General features: G+C 39.5%; 1 protein-coding gene across 7 annotated transcripts in view; it reads left to right on the forward strand.

The window, feature by feature from the left end:
• The first annotated feature begins 1197 nt into the window (after positions 1 to 1197).
• Positions 1198 to 15451, forward strand: part of LOC116672846 (chloride channel protein 2) — a 162668-nt gene continuing 148414 nt past the window's right edge. For 6 of the 7 annotated variants that reach the window (XM_032504801.1, XM_032504810.1, XM_032504827.1 and 3 more), the window contains exon 1: positions 1198 to 1466. The gene's annotated coding sequence lies outside the window, so the exon portion shown is untranslated. The remainder of the gene's footprint in view (positions 1467 to 15451) is intronic. The other variant, XM_032504849.1, reaches the window with a different exon arrangement.

Below are 15451 nucleotides of genomic sequence, written 5' to 3' on the forward strand. Positions count from 1 at the left end.
TGTCTTGACTGACTGTGGAACAGCGAGACATCCCCATCCATAAAGCCATGCTGCTGGTATTAAAACTAAAAGGAGTGTTTAATGTTATAACACACCTTGCAACCCCCTGCGCCTTGTCACTATTTTTTTAAAGTGGGGCGGGCTTACAAATGCCACACTCCAGCACCCATCTACAGTACAATTACAACTCACAGGGCTTTTTGCTCTAATATCGCCTGAGATTTTTACAAAAACAAGTTAAAGCCTCGTAGGACAAAAATTATATCTAAATCTAGATAGCCTTCTTTAATACTTTAATAGCCTACTTTGTGTAAATGTTGTCCTGAAAGACATTGGTCAAGATTTGGTCAAGTCTCAATTAATTGTTGTTGTTTTTTAGGGCCCAGAAGAAACTTGGGCCAGCTCATAAGTGCTTAGGTTAAAGGTTATTATGTAGTCTAAGGAATTCAGTTTGTTTGTTTGTTTGTTTATTTAGGACCCTCATTAGCTCCTGCACTGGAGGATCTATTCTTCCTGAGGTCCTTACAACTCTTCATTTTAAAATGGGACAATGCAATAATTAATATATTACATGTACAATACAGCATACACAATACAGAATAGTAAATTATAAGGCAGAAACTAAACATTTGCACTATAATTTCATACAACAACTCAATAACAAAATACACACATAAGACAAAGACAGACACAGACAGGACAGCTCCTTCAGTGCAGGCATAGGGCATTCCACACGTTATTGTTTAAAACTTATTTAAGACAGAGACACCATCATGCGTCTGTTTCACCCTCAGAAACATCTGTGATTTTATGGGAATGTTTGTTTTGCCACAGTGTCTATACAGTGTCCATGTACTGCCAATGGATAGGACCAACAGAGATGAATTCATAAACCATGTAATTATTTGCTCTAATAGAAAAAGTAGACTATGAGTTAATAATCAACATCCATAGGTGTGGTGGAGGATCAATCCACCTGCAGGCCTGAACTCAGTCACCACACATTTCCTATTGATAGGCTAGTTAATTTGCCTTATGTTCACCTTTTATCTATGTGCATAAGCTTTCAAACTAAATTTAAACTCTTTACATGAAAAGCTTTAAAAACTCATAGAGCATAATTCCTTCTGACTTGATTGACACTTGTTCCAGATGGGAGGGTCAATTCTACTTCAGAACACCTAAGTCCCGCCTCACAGTGTGTATCTGGCTGGGGATTTGAGAGGCTATAAAATGAAGGAACTTACTGTAACCGGGACGCATTCTGTAGTTAGGGTTCCCTTTGTGAACTCCCATACAGAAACTAAAATCAGTCCAATGCTTTAATCACTGTCCAACATACAGAGAGACATAACTGTCGATTTCCTCTGACTTTCAAGCTGAAAACGTTTCATCAAGTCGCCGGGTAGAGCGAGCCTGGCAGGGACGGGTCGGACCAGCGGGCGCTGCAGTATGAACAAACTCTGGTAGTTTGACTTGTTGCCATTCGAACTTTGTTCAATGGGACAGTAGCCTACGTGCCGTCTCTCTGCATTAAGAGAGAAGCCAGACTCCACTGACAAATCTTTCAACTTAACGCTGCAGGCTAGAAGCTAGTAGTGTAACGTTACTAGCTACTTGATAGCGAGCAGTGTGAATTGTGGTCAAAAGTTATGATTTAAATGAAATAAATGCGTGTTGGTGAAATATGCGTATGCCGATTTAAACAGTGTATCTCTGTAATTCGGGAATTGTTGCACTGGAGTGTGTGTTATTGCCGATCACCAAGTGTCAACTATAGTTGTCAAATTTCAAGCGAAGTTCAACCCCCTTGTACACTCACATGAAGTGACCGAGGCTTGTGTTGTCGTACGCTGCTGTGGAAGTGGTGACAAGTTGTCCTCGAGTTGTAATTAAGGACACGTTTCCATATTGTCTCAGTCCTCACGTTGAATGTATTTAGCTGCTATTTTTTACAACAGTAAAGGGGCTTATTATCATAGCATCTGGATTTCGCAATCCTGATTCATGTATAGTCTTGTCTCCTGTAGCTATGGCGAGCTATTGGCCAAACTCTACAGTCAAAATGCCATGCGCTTTAAGAAAGCCTTGTGTAATGTCGGTATCGCATATTAGAAAATGACTTTACGTCTTTGTTTAATTTCAAAAAATGCGCTAATATATTCGGCATAGTTTGTTTTCATAAAACATTTATATATGTCACAAAAATATGTTAACTTTCCCAGCCATTTTGCCTTCTCCACACACCGTCTCGTTCCAAACAAAATACACTATGGAGGGCGGGAGCGAGCACTGTGAAAGTTTTAAAAGTTGACATTTTAGGAAAATAAATACTTTTTGGTGTTTAACAGGTTAGCCGATTTCCCCATATACTCTTAAGGGTTTGTGAAAAGCCTGGAGTCATTTTTTTTTAAGATGTGCATATTTGTCAAAATAAAATTAACTCTCCCTTAACAGATTTTTGAATGGAATTTTGCTCAATAATTTTTGCATTCAGGAGCCTGATTTTGACAGATATTGTAATCTGTCTGCCATCATCAATGAAATACCTAGCCTACTACATGCAAGAGGATGGAGTCATCATCACACAAACAGTACAATAGCGGTGGGGTTACTGTATGTGTCAGGAGCTCAGTATGTGTAGGCTGCGTTGATATCAGCCCCCACCATCTAACAATAGATCAATTCATTGCTGTTATAGCTTGGTTGCTGAGAAAAGCTGCAGTGTACGTTCTGATGCATAATGTGTTGTATGAGATGCATCTGTAAGTTGTGCAGGTGTCCAGTGCTATGCAGGCTAACTTTTTTTGCAAGGTCTCCGAATGTGAACAGTGATTGAATTAGAGCTTAAACTTTGTAAGTTACTGTAGGCCTCATAACTTTTTACCTAAGGTAATTTTTTTTGTAGCATACATAACAAGCAGGCAGTTGTTGGGATTCATACATGGGGTCTGCACACAGTTTAGAAGGCAAAGCAATTTTATTTATGTAAAATACAAGAATAAAAATTCACTGTTCAGTATAAAAAATTAAGGAAAAGCAACATCAAACAGAAAGGTCTTCAGCCTTGATTTAAAAGAACTGAGAGTTGGGGCAGACCTGCCGTTTTCTGGTAGTTTCTTCCAGATATTTTGGAGCATAATAACTGAACGCTGCTTCTCCCTGTTTAGTTCTGACTCTGGGGACCACGAGCACACCTGTCCCAGATGACCTGAGAGGTCTGGGTGGTTCATAGTGCACTAGCAGATCTGAAATATATTCAGATCGGTGAAGTATCAGTTGAGTGAATGGTTTGATATTAGACCAGTTTTATACAGCAGGGGGCTCTCAAACATTTGCATGACACAGGCCCTCAAAACAGAGATCAGAGCTCACAGACAACAGCTTAAAGATTTTGTCCTTGGGATCTCCACATGGGCTGTTTTTAATATAAAGCAAGACATTGTGTAAGTTGGGAGCGATGGGAACAGTGGTGAGGGGAAAAAACAATTAATTACATTCACTACATTCTTTAGCAGATATTGCAAATTATAATTTAGAGAAATGACACTAGTCATCATTTTGCTCCACCTAAAGGACCCAATGCGTGTGTGTGTGTGTGTGTGTGTGTGTGTGTGTGTAGTTTTCCTGACAAACTTCTGTCAAGCCCAAAGAATCTGCTATTTGAAGAGACAAGTTTTATAGGCCAACTGCACCCATTCAGTGGCAGCGAGGCTTTAAATTAAGAAGGGCACAACTGTAACACTTCTTTGGGCCTCTGTTTCCTTCTCTTGAAAAAGGTTTTTTTTTGGAAAGAGTCCCCCCTTCCTACCCCGCCTCTCTGTGTGCTGTTAATCTGAGTGAGTGTGTGTGTGTGTTTTTTTGTGCAAGAGATAACACACCGTGCGACCCGCTGATTCAGCGCTGGACACTCTGTCACCCTGGCGGGGTCTCGTGCTCGGCCCTGCGGCTCTCTGAAAGGAACGTGCAAGCAGCTCTCTGTGCAACAAAAAAAAATCCATCCATCCACACCACCTCGTCTGTTAATCTCAGCTCACCCTGCTGTGTTTGGGCGATTGTTACATGAACAAGATTGTAGTAGCACGAAATAGAATCAAATAAAAATAGCTGCAATGTGAGAATAACCTCCTATTAACATAAATGAGTTCTCTTTGCCCCCCGTCTCCCCACCGTGGGTTGTAGTAACATGGTGTCTTTGTGCGATATTGGCAGTCATGGTGGTTGTGTGGGTTTGTTGTGGGCAGTGGATGCTCAAAGAGGCCAGTGTAGTTTGGCTGGGAGAGAGGCTGAAAGGCTGAATGTTGGCATGGCTTAGAGTAAGGAGCACTTGCAAAATAAAACTAGCCTCAACATATTATCTGTTAACATCTGACTCATGCATCAGTTTGTATTTGTATGAAGCTGATTCAAATTGATTTCTGCTAGAACTTGTAGTCAGATTTGTGCTTCTCTGTGTGTATGATAGACGCTGAGTATTTAAGGAAAATTACATAATGCATATACATTTGGCAATTTTTTTTTCATCATTATTTTTCCTGGGCTTTAGTGTCCCAGGATCATCTGAACACTATTTCAGAGTCTTTTTTTCCTGGAATTTTGAAATCAGAAAGAATTTTGGAATCTTTGGATTTTTTTGGCATTGAAATTAGTCACTCAAAGAGCTCCGAATATGAGAAAATGGCAGGTACAGTCAGAACTTTTTGTTGTTGTCCTAAACAAAGAATGTAAGTGGAAACTTAGCTAGGAGGCTTGGCACAAGTTAAAAGGTGCTATTCATTCAGGCCCTAAAACGCTCACTGTTGGAAGGTCACTGCAAATCACAGTCCCTAGATCATTTATCTATGAACCATTAGTTACATAACTGCTGCATTCATGATGATACAAATAAAACACAAATGTTGAAAATCATGAAAAACATTGAAATTCATTGTTTTCTGACGAGCAGAAAAATGGAAAACAAGAACTGAACGGGTACCAGTTTTAGTGGGGACATAAGGTTAGCGTAAATTCAATGTCATATCAACACAGGTGTGTTTGTTTCTGTGACATAAGATAAACTAAGATAGGATAATCCCTTATCGATCCCCAGAGGGAAAATTCAGGTGTTATTGCCGCAGCACAAGATAAATAAATAAATAAAATACAATAAACAAGAACAATACATAAAATAAGAGAATTGTCGTAAAAGAAAGTTACCTATACAAGAGCAATTAAACACAAGTCACCAGTATAGTGGGATGGTGAAGTGACATGGTATAGGGTTAGGTGATATCTTTATGTCATTAGATCGTAAATGGACCGTCTTTTGATCAAAGGTAAAGTTTTATCAGTTTTATCACAGCATTACTGTGACCCAATCACATGCAAGAGCGGGAGGCTAATATTTATGACATTTATGTAGTGTGACAGGAACGTTCCAAAGCAATGAAAAAAACAATAAAAAGTCAAGTTGACTTCCATTCGATTGCAAAACTGTGTGCACACAACACGTTTTTAACAGAAAATGAGAACAACACCATTTAGAGCATATGCTTGAGTCCTGAGTCACTTTCAGTAATTATCACAGTCAGGGGCCTCCATTGCATGTTTGATGCAGCGATACATGAGACATGCAGTAATGGTACTTGATGTGGGTTGAACCATAGATATAATACATTACATGTGAGATTACGTCATAACTAATTGGATAACCACCACCATCTTACGTCGGTCACCTGACGGCAGCAACCAAGTTCTCAGCTGTGCCGAACCTATTGCTTTACCAAAATGGACTGTTTCAAAGGACCAAAGAGACCAGGGAGGCTGGCAGCCGCATTGCATTATTGGATATAGAAGGATCCTACAGTACGTTTATTTGGAGTAGAGCTGCAACTTACTGTTATTTTCATTATAGATTAATCTGCAGATTGTTTTCTTGATTTCTTTGGTCAATAAAATAGTTTAAAAAAAAAGTTGATCTGTTGATCGACTAATCAATTAATAGACTAGGATTATTGTTTTGGCCCTAAACCAGACAGTATTAAAATACTCTGCTGATTTAATTTGGACTATTCTTCTCTTAATATGGCTTTGTGAGTTCCCCAAATTTATGGAAGAGCAATACCTAATCACTGGAGTTTCCATGTTTAAAGCTTTTGCATCTCATTTGGGTTCTTTAGATATGATGCTGACCATATGAGCTGGGCTAAACTTAATCGCATGATTTAGGTAATTGACAACAATAAAACACTCCCAAAGCTTTCCGGTTGGAACATACACTTGTGTAAATGTGTGTGTTTGTGCCAGGATGTAGGCTGTAATTAGGCACTAGCTTGTGTTTTGATGTACCAAAACCAATAGAAGTCAGATATATAAAACCAAATGTCCTTTCCCAAAACATTTGAGTGAATTGCCTACAGTTACATGTTACGGTACCTACACATCACTGGGGTGGGCAATATTGATGACAATGTCTAAACCTCAGGTGACACTACAGCCCAGGACGGCCTGTTTTCAGATTTGTGGTTGTTTCACACAGTAGGGATTGATGCGTCTAGTAATTCATTTTTGATGAGCGACGAGCGGGCAGGTAGGGAGACACTTGCATTCTTCAGGCGGCGCGACAAGCGCCTACCTGTTGCCGTCATGCTCGTCTTGGCACACATCCGCCCGCTGCCAGAGTTAAATTGTCTTTAACTTTTTTCTACGCAACGTGTAGGTTAAATCAATTGATTAGAGTTCCCTGTAATATATAACTTTTTTCCAAGCAGAACATAAACAATAAGGCTTTTTCATGGCAGGGCATCCTCAATGAGAGTAGATGTACTGGGTAAAATTCCGTATAGTTTAAACTTACAATCGTAATTTAGGTTATAAAGTAACGAAAAAGCTAAATTAGCTACCTTTTAGCCATCAACAATACCCCTCTGTGGTAAGCAAAGACTAGGATTGCCACAATTTGTTATATATTGAATATGAGATAACCCCAGTCAGCTTATGTCATTCAGTTGTACTGGCAGGGATACAGCAGTGCGCAGAACCCGCATGGTTACCATGCGTAGAGGACCTGGCGTTTACTCACATAGCGCTTGTCTGCCTGTCTATTCACATGAGGAGCGCAGTGAGACCCCCTGGACCCAAGCGGGTATGCAGGAGAAGTGGCGCTAACTGTCAGAAAGGACCTTTATGTGGATTGTGGAATTGCAGCATATTATCTAATTGAGCCAATTTTCTAGAAGATTATGCAATATTTTGTAAAGTGCTGTTTTAGATGTACAGTATGTGTGTGGGAGCCTGGGGGATCCTTCCTTTGCCACATCCTGTTCGTGTCATTACGTCCATGACGCTTCATTCCTGGGAGTCTTGATTCAACGTGTTTTTATGTTCCTACTCTTTATCCCAGCCCTGGTGGACAGACAGCAGATTGTCACGCTTTTGTCATACTCACTGGCTTTGATGGCTTGTTATTGTTATTACCAGACCGTATGATGTGCTGGGTGATGGTGCGTACCAAGGTGACATGGTCTGCCTGGAGGATTATCGCCAACATTGCTTTTATCCCTACCTGCATGTTTTATGTGTTGAGTTGTGTGTGGAGGCTGTTCAACAGCTCTGATAAGAGTCATAAGGCGAGAGATAAGGTGATCAGCCAATACTGAGTTAAAGCACAACCACAGATGTTTATGTGTTTACAGGTGGATCCCATTCTGACACTTAGAAGCTGCAACAATTCCATGATTTAATTCCTTGTTTTACTTCCCTCTTGGCTGAGTAAGAAGCTTTATTTTATTATTTTTATTTATCAGTTTAAATGGCAGAACTGCTGTGACTTGCAGCAGTTGGTACAGGCTATTTTATGTGAAACAAAGTTATGGTCAGGCATATTTTGTCTGTCAGCAAGTCTTCTGGTATTTGATCGAGAATGTGCTAATATTCTAGGGAAGTGAAAGTTTTCGGGGTGTGGAGAAAGAAGTAGGCAAAAATAATAATGTGTGTGTGTGTGTGTGTGTGTGTGTGTGTGTGTGTGTGTGTGTGTGTGTTGTGGCCATCTGTCTTGCTGTGACACAGAGTAATTTGTAACCCTGTGTTATTGGCCTTGCTGTGATAATTAGGCTTTATGTAGCTGCGGCCACGTCCATTTGATGTCTGCTCGCTTGCAGGCCTCATTACGCCTTGTGGGGAAAGTCAAAAGTTTATTTTTTTTATCTTTGCAAGACCAGTCAACAACTACTTGACCCCTGCTTTTAGTTGTGGAGAAAGGGGTGCTTGCATAACATCTGTTCAAAAGGTTGTGAAAAGGCTGGCTTTTGCTGCAGATACACAGCGTTTTTTCCTCTCTTTGGATTTTCTTAATTTTTTTTCTTTGCCAAAATGACAAATCCAGCTCTCTTTTAGTCGCTGGACAAACGAGCATGATGGATTATCTCAGTTTGGACTCGATGTGTGGAGAAATCTTGAGGAACTGTTCATAATAACAGTGACTTTGGCAAACACCTGACAGTCAGAAGAAATGATGACTATGTATGCAGGTAAAACCATAGGTGGAATGTGTTTGGTTGACTTGCTTTTGTTCTAGGATGCATTGATCACAAAGGCCAGGGTCGTGCTTATGATTAACCACTAAGAGATGGAGAGAGAATAGGCTTGTCAATAGATGACAACAGATAAGCTAGTTTCCAGTGTTGGGGCATGTCTCTTTATTAGTGGCATACAATTAACTCTTCCTCTTGTTATGTCCTTAACAAATATGGATTAGAGAATAGATGTAAAACGGACTTTTACAACCAGTAGATGTTGGTTCAGTGATAACCCTTAATTGTGCTGGTTAGTGGATGAGTACTCAGCAGTGCAGGTCAATAAAGGGCTTAAAGCGTAACTCTCTTCGGCAGACACGTTGACATGTCATAGTAGGAAAAGCACAGGTGTATTCAAAACGGTCAATGATGGCTGCATTCCAATTAGGAGAGGCCCTAGTATTGTGTATGCTGACTCACTGAAATAGCTCACTGGGAAACTTGATGGAATTGAGCCATTGTTAAGGGTATCAATTTGAGCTGCGCTTTTTTTAATATGACAAGTCAAAATGTCTGCTGTGAAAAAAGTCCATATTTTGAACGTTAACTAGAAGTGACATCACCCAACATTGCTTAGAGCACCTTTTTAAGTCAGGGTGGGGAAAAAAATTATAAAAAATTGTATGTATGATTTTTTAACGTTAATTTTTAAAATCAAATATTTTCCTTAGAATCAGTATATTTCTTTTTTTTTTTTTATCAATGATTCACCTTAATATTTTCTGTTCATATAGTACCACTGAACTTGACTTCATCATATCCCTATGCAGCTAAACAGAGCAAAAGCAGAAAATGCTGCATCTTATGTACTTCTTTACAAATGAAGTATGTCAGATTGACGTCTGAGATATGATGTACATTCTTCTTAGAAAACAATTAGTGTTTAGAAATGTCTCATGATATATTGTCTCTAAAAGTGTAATATTTATCTTTTTGATTTTGTTAAAGAAGGAAAAGAAAATCGCAATACTCAATACTATTGAATTGCGATACTTCTAGAATCGCAATACAAATCGAATCGGCACCCATGAAGCCTGAAAGAATTGAATTGGGACAAAAGCATATTGTCCCTGCCCTAACAATAAGTCTTTAGGTTAATATTAAAGGCAGCCATTGGTTTCCACTTATCTGACCACAGTTTTAAAAACGTAAAATTCTGTACGAGCTCAGCTGGTTCAAACAAGTGGACAAATACAGCCAAATCACCTTGAAGTGACTGCATACCATGATAATGCTGCTAAGTCAGAGTTGACACATCGGCGGATGTTCAGTTCACTATCAGCTGTTTGTGCTTGTGTCTGCTCTGAGATTTTCCATTTATCCATAGAGAGATGCTTTTACATTAAACACCTTTTTGATAAAGGTGATTTTGTTGGTGTATCAACTGCATGCCATGAAAAAGATCCACACTCAAGAATGCATCTTCTTTGTAAATGCCCTTCACCTTGTCTGAATGTTGTGTCTGCACTATGCTGGTGATGCTTAAAAAGCTGGTTGAGTGTCTCTGCCTAATTGTTTACGTGTGTGTGTGTGTGTGTCTGTGTGTCTGTGTGCCTGTGCCTTTTATTAAGTAGAAAACTCTGTAATCAATAACGGGCAGCTAAAGAGAGAGGACATTGCCAGCAAAACTAAAAACTCAAAGCACTATACTTTGTTATATTCTGTAATAATGTGTCATAACTGCGGGTTCTGTCATATTAAATCAACGTATTTCTATTTTATAGGCAGACATCCAGCTATACTAACATATCTGTTATAAGCTAATACTGACAAATGTATTGGCCAGGCTGATTTATTGGTTAGTTTCTAAAAGATAAATAAAGCTCATGTATATGAAACTTTATAATACAATATGGATATATTGAAAAATCCAGAATTAAATACTAGCAAATCTAAATTACTTCATTGCATTGATGCAAAAATCACATAATGTTGTTTATTTGCAGTTTCAGTCCAGACATGAAAATTGACTTTACTTACCATCTTGTACACAGTGCCTCATTTAGCATCTGTTGTGGGTGGCTGCTGTAAGAAACTGGCTGATTATTGCTCATGCTGATGTTTGTCACAACAAAAAGAGGAAATGATGTGAGGCTGATCCCTTCCCCAGACTGTTCATCACTCATTGATCAGTAAGGCTGTCTGTATCATCATTCGGTTGTGGTTCGACAGGATGATCTTTGATGTTGCCAGTCCTTATCTGCTGTCACTACTGATCTTTCATATTGTGCCAGAGAGCCTCAGCATCTATCAGCACATTTTCCACTGTTGAACATCCATGATGATTAGTCACCGGCTCTGTTCAAACATGAAGGTCATGAGACATTATACCTTTGCACCTCTAATACACAGATTCCGAGGTTTTATTGGTCTTTTGGCTGATGGGTAGGTCAGAACAGTTAATTCTTACCATAACAACAGTAAGAGTAACAGTTCAAAAGATCCTATGACAAAGCAAGGAAGGGATCGAGGAACCCTGCCCGGAGGAAGCCCGGGGCTCGTCAGCTAGCGCCTGTTGGCCGGCTTTGCCACGGAGCCCGGCCGGGCACAGCCCAAAAAAAGCCTCTCTCCAGCCCATGGGTCCACCACCTGTGGGAGGAACCAATGGGGTTGGGTGCGCTGCCACATGGGTGGCAGTGAAGTTCAGGGGCCTCGACAGACCAGACCCAGGCGGCAGAGGCTGGTTCTGGGGACATGGAATGTCACCTCTCTGTGGGGGAAGGAGCTGGAACTTGTGTGGGAGGGGGAGCGCTACCAGTTAGATCTGGTGGGGCTTACCTCTACGCACAGTCTCGGTTCTGGAACCATACTCCCGGATAGGGGTTGGACTCTGTCCTACCCTGGAGTAGCCCAGGGTGTGAGGGGCCAGGCGGGTGTAAGACTCTGGACAGACCTGGTAAACCCAAATGAAAAAACATTGTTTTATTAATATAAACTTTGCAAAACAGCAAATGTGTCCTCTTATTAAAAGTACAACTAAAATAATATTTTATCTTAAATAACAAAAAATGTGTTGCTCTAGTGGCTGTAGTTCTGCACAAAGGCGGAATTTTGGGAAAGAGACTTCAGATACAGTATTAGGGGACCAGTATACTATGTATAGACCTATACAGTATAAAAGCATCCAAAGAACACCTTGTCATGGGACCTTTAAGGGAATGTTTGCCGAATGAGACTCAGAAAGTGTATTGCCACAGCAGTTACCCTACGTGGACTTTGCCTCTGTCATTGGTGCATACATAAATATACACACAAACAAACATTAATAATAAATTGTGATACACCTACGCCACAAGCATGACTTTCCTTTACTTCCATGTCTCTTTTGTGAAATGACTGCACTGTACAAGATTCACCTCGGGCTTTGTCCTCAGTTCATCAACCCAGAATTCTAGTCACTCTCCCTCTTGCTTGCCTGCCTTTATATTGCTGTTAGTTTGCTATTGATGGAGTGCAATTAAACATGCGCTTGGCAGCTTTTAGCCGCTGATAGAGTTGATCAGCGCTGCTTTTGGCGGTCCCGGCACTGACAGATTGGAAGGCGAGATGAAATATGCTTTGATGCACCAAACACTGGTTATCAGCAGGCATTACAGCACTCTGTGACTATACAAGCTACCAAACACACATACTGTATACCTCACCCACACTTTTATTTACTAAAAGGCACTTCAGACAGACCGTTTTTCTTACTTGCAGCTCCTGAGTGACTGCATCCAGGCAGGTGTGAGATATACTAACAAGCAGGGTCCGATTTGTCCAAGAATTAAATCCCTGTTGCAATAGCATGGATAAAGTGCCAGACATGCCAAACACTTAAGTATGCACTTAAATATTTAATAGAAAATACAGTGCTTTCAAGCCAGACAGCGAGTTTACTTCGCAGTAAAAACAAAATACTTTGACCCAGGAAACGCTCATTTGTTCCTCAGAAATGTCTTAACACAAACCACGATCTTTTTCCTAAACTTAACTAGTCAGTTAAGGTTAAACTTCACTGTCATTGCCTCATGGAGCTCACTTATTCTGGCTGGACTCCATAACATGGGCCCTGAGAGGACCATCATCTGGCGGTGCCTGTACCCTACTGACCCAGTCACCTATTAGCGGCTAAACAACTAGTACAACCAGCAACAAATGTTATTGTTCCAACGCACTCTATGGCTTTCGCGTTACTTCTCTTTACTTATGTGGACCAGAAAGGGAAAAATCCCACCCACCTAATTTCATGTCTGCGCTTTGTCTGCTGCTGCTTTTGTGCGTGTCTCTGTCTGTGTCCTTTCTGAATTTCTCACCTCCCTTGTTGGTCTCTCTTTTAACATCCTACTATCACAATCTCAAGATTAAACTTTATGATATATTATAATGTCATATTTCAATCCAACCTGAACACACAGGCATAATATAAATATTTTCACATTCAGTGTGACTCACAGTTTCCAATCCTTAATGCCCACCTTGAATACACTTCAATAAATCTGCTCAGAAATCCGAGAAACAAGACACTCATAACTCCAAAACTGGCACAAGAATCATCACACTAAGTTTTCATCAGTATCAAAGTAATCCAGTAATAGTTGTATATACACCCATGGGAACATTCTAAACAGACACATTGCAAACAGACACAAACGGACGTCTAATTGCTAATTTGGCATACTTTTGGCAACAGTTTTTGATAACCGTTTGCTAAAATGTGTACAAATAAACAAATGTTTCAATGTTGTGAATGGGGACCAGTGTTTGACTTTGAAAAACCCTGGTGTAGGGAGAACATGTCATAGGCTATGCTCAACTTATACTACAGTATAGTAAATAATGTATGCAATGGCAATACAACTGTACTACAGCATTAACAGAAAATATTCACAACAAGCCCCATATTGGACATGCACATTTTGGTCTGAGGGGGCGCATAAAGCTGTGCACACCACATTCCAGATTAACAGAGAATACAATGCAGCTGATTATGAACAAAATGCTCTATTACACAATGAGATTTTTTTTTGTTATTGTAAATGTGTTATTTTACAGGTGTTCCTAGTTTAAGCTCAATATAATGAACTGTTTATGCTTTGTTTAATGCCCATGAGGTATAGAAATCAGATGAAAACATAATCTACGAACTACAGAGATAATGTTGTTTACAGTATCCAAAGTCTGATCCGTTTCAGGTTCCACAGAACACAATGTGCTGTGGCTTCTGTTAGTTTGAGATTAAAAGAAGGCCTCAATGATATACAAATATTTGAGAACAAAGATATACATCTTGTGATACATGCGATTTTACACATTCCACTGATAGTTTTTCATACACTTGATCAACTCTCTTAGGCAAAGCGTTTCAGACTTGCCAGGATTCTGTATTAAATAACACCTTATACTCCGTCCAATTGCACTCTTTTGAAGTCCAGTTGAAAGGAATCTCAGAACGGAAGTGATGTTTTTATTTTATAGCTGTGGCACATGTCAGCAATCTATAACTGGAATCCACTGATTTAGAGGAGGGACATTTGATTCAAATAGTGTTAAACGTTGCAGAGTGTTTGTGTATCTTCCATGACGATGTACTGTTCCTTCCCATCGCCATTATTCAAGCAATTTCCCTCTTTTACTCTATGCTGTTATTTCAGGAACTAGAGCCAGTGTGCCTAATTTAAAGCTTTTAGGTAAGTTCTGGGAGAATTCAATATGATAGTTTATTGTCTTTCAACGAAATCAATATTTAAAAAAAAATGTCGAGATTTTGTAATACACAATTACTTTGTCTAAAATGACAATAACACGCACATTAACTCAAACTTATCATTTAAAATTGCAGTTTTGGTTATGTAATCAAACTTTACATTACCACACAGTTTATTATGATCAACTTTAACTGGATTACATAACTCAAGATTTCACATGGGTGAGCGGATATTGGGATATATTGAGATCAAGTCCTTCTTCCATATCGAAGAAGGGGTAAGGATGAAGGAATGTATATATTGTCGAGCGACATAAAAATGTCTATCTTGTATACTTTTCTATATTTTTTTCTATCACAATGTTTAAAAACCAGCAGACAATCTGTGTTACGGCAATTCTCTAGTGGACGACAATTTATGTTATGATCCTTGCACCGTATACGTTCGTTTTGCACAAAAGTTCTTAAATAAAATAAGAAAATACTCTTGATTTTCACTCTTCATTCAGTAAATTACTACGCTCATTTGTCAAGTATTTAATTCACACTGGAATATACAAAAAGTGTGTGTCTGTGTGTGTGTGTCTGTCTGTGTGTCTGTCTGTGTGTCTGTCTGTGTGTGTGTGTCTGGGAGGAACAGGAGAGATTAAGTTGCAAGAGTTGGCCTGAGTGCTCACTTTAACGGCTCAGCTAGTAAAAAACCTCCTCTTACACATATTAACAAACGATAAAACACACACCCATTCTGTCTCTTTATTCACTGAACCAGCACTGTCTTGTGCTTGTACTGTATTTCAAAGCTTTCTTTAGATATAGCGACACAAACACAACTTGTGAAATGGATTTTAAGAATGGCTGTCCACTTCATTTCTTTATTTTTCCTGTATGTACTGTATGTGTAATAAGAAAAGCTCTGACTGTGATGCTGCATAATTTAGCATTACATTACAATGGGGCACCTATGTACACTGTTTCTTTATGTGGATGCAACTTTTTTTATGTCCTATATTTATAATGTAATTTTTCTCTTTTCCCGCTCTCTCCATTTGAGCATATGCTTCATTGTTGCTGTTGTTTTCTGTTTCTGCAAACCGATTCTGCAACATTCTTCCCCCCCATGGGATAACGACTGCGTGCCTTTGAACGCCCCTCTGCACTACACCACAACACACTATTAGTCTTCCTAAACACACATACACACACACACACACAC

Source organism: Etheostoma spectabile, chromosome 3 (genome assembly GCF_008692095.1).
Source record: "Etheostoma spectabile isolate EspeVRDwgs_2016 chromosome 3, UIUC_Espe_1.0, whole genome shotgun sequence".
Classification (NCBI taxonomy): Eukaryota; Metazoa; Chordata; class Actinopteri; order Perciformes; family Percidae; genus Etheostoma; species Etheostoma spectabile.